Source organism: Triticum dicoccoides, chromosome 7B (genome assembly GCF_002162155.2).
Source record: "Triticum dicoccoides isolate Atlit2015 ecotype Zavitan chromosome 7B, WEW_v2.0, whole genome shotgun sequence".
NCBI lineage: Eukaryota > Viridiplantae > Streptophyta > Magnoliopsida > Poales > Poaceae > Triticum > Triticum dicoccoides.
Genome location: NC_041393.1, coordinates 740,557,464 through 740,559,619, shown reverse-complemented (window position 1 = coordinate 740,559,619; position 2,156 = coordinate 740,557,464). Strand labels below are relative to the sequence as shown.

At 38.5% G+C, this 2,156-nt stretch overlaps 1 long non-coding RNA gene across 1 annotated transcript; it reads left to right on the top strand.

Annotated features, from left to right (window-relative positions):
- The first annotated feature begins 206 nt into the window (after positions 1-206).
- On the top strand, positions 207-1,416 carry LOC119341973. The gene is made up of 3 exons (XR_005165348.1): positions 207-228; positions 335-521; positions 1,331-1,416. It is a non-coding gene; the product is annotated as an uncharacterized LOC119341973 (long non-coding RNA).
- Positions 1,417-2,156: the final 740 nt, after the last annotated feature.

Sequence of the window (2,156 nt, the reverse complement as noted above, 5' to 3'; positions counted from 1 at the left end):
ATTTAGAACCAGTGAGCCGGTAATATGCTGCATATCCTTTACACATATCAGTAAAAAATGTCTGTTGAAGTCTTCTTATTTGTACTGGCACTAAATATGTTCACTTTTCCTATGTCAGTGTCATGGTCCGATGGTCCGATGGTACTGTATCACAATAGAAGGATTGTGCCCAGTGACGAGGGCAACCCTACCAACGCCATCTATGTTCCACGAGAAATGCATGGTTTGGTAAGTTTCTTTATACAGCATGGTTAACTCTTCATATTTAATTTATTTAGAATCATCATATGCAGTGTTCATCCATCCTTTTAATTCTTTACCCATGTTTCTGAAGGGCCCCAAAAGTGGAATCCAATGGTGATACTTTTAAGAATGTGGAGAGTGAAATCAATCGTTCTAAAAGATTGAGATGCAGAAGATGCAAACTCCCGGGAGCAGCGCTTGGTTGTTATGACTACTCCTGCAGAAAAAGTTATCATGTCCCATGTGCAATGATGATACCAGAATGCCGCTGGGATGAAGTAAGCTTTTGAGTATAGCTTGTCCTTGATTCATTTATAAACCTAGCACACAACGCGGTGATTGGGAGATGGATCTTCTGTTGCCCAGGGATGTACATCTGATTTTAAGAATATCACATCTGAGTCCTGCGTCCCTTTAGCCTCCTCCTCTCCAATGTCCATGGCTCTGTGATGAAATCAAGGTTGACTGATGTTTGATATGAACAGAATAAAGTCTACAGGTAAAAGGGAAAATAGAATGGGCTTCCATATGATGGATGTACATGGGGGAAATAAGTCTGATATCTTGGTGTTTCAATCTCAGATTAAATTCTTCAACAAGATTTAGTCCAGGAGCAAGTCTACTGAGAAGAGCAAGGGTGTCGATCATGAATTTTTGTTTTAGTTGACTGTAGGTTTCATGTGGTATGTCTCCAGGTTCGTTCTTTGAATTTGTTTCCTTGTTAACTTCTGACGCTATAGATTTTATATCAGTAAAAGTGTCATCCTTGGTGATAAGATGGGACTATATTAGAGCTATTATTAGTGTATGCTAGATTGGATCAAATGTAGACATAAAAATGCAACAAAACTGCAAGTCCAGATCTGATTCAACACACTTCCACTGTAGTGTTTGAGTGCATATACTGATGTTCTTTGATCAACATAGGGTGATGCTTGGTAGTTACCCCTCTCTCAGCCTTGCAAATTTTGGGTGTGTGAATTTGCAACTTGGACACCTCATAGAATGTTGGTCCGAATATTCGAAATTGATCATGTATATATCCCTAGCAGATCTAAGCTGTCACTCCCTTTTTTTTGGTTGTCAGGAAATGTATTTTTGATCTCAGCTTCTAATGATGAAAAGAAGTAGTCAAGAATAAAATTTGATGTCCTTTGGCACCTTACAAGATGAGACAACACTGATGTTCTGTTGTTCTGATAACTGCAAAATAGGAACGCATGGTACTTATGTAACCACATATGTTTCCTTCTTCACTTTTGGGAGGATATTTCTTACGCCCTTTATATTGACTTGTCCCTGATCGTAATATTGCAGCATCAATGGGCATGAAGGGCGTGGGTTGAAGACCAATTATTCTACATTGTTTGGTCTATTTAAAGGTAACTGTACTAAACATCCTGTTCTTACTGCTCTTTACTCTTTAGTTAATACCATCAGTGTGGAACTCCTCCTTTTTAACGTTCTTTTAGTTAGTAGCAGTATTTTTGAAGTGTTTCTACCATTTCTCTCGAGGTTCTAGCGGTGTTCATGATATTAGGCTGTAATTGTTGCCAGCTGATCTTGGTAAATTTTCCTTGCTTAGTCTTAATATTGAAACTTGCTCGGAGGATCCAACCAAGGCCACATTTTTGATAAATAAGATGCAAGATTCTATTCTGTCAACAGGCTTTGATGTGTCATCAGCAGCTCTATTGCAAGTCTCTAGCATCGACTTACCCCAGTTCCTTCGGTTCAGATGTCGTTTCCTAATTGCTAGAGCTGCAAGGGTACATATTTACTTCCTTATCATCCTTGAGTCATGTTATCTGCGAGGGTACTTAATTGCTTACGTGTTTGCAATTTCTATTTTTGAACCTTTATATCTAATCCTCTCTTTAATTTTCAGTCAGCTATTTATTTTCTTACGCATG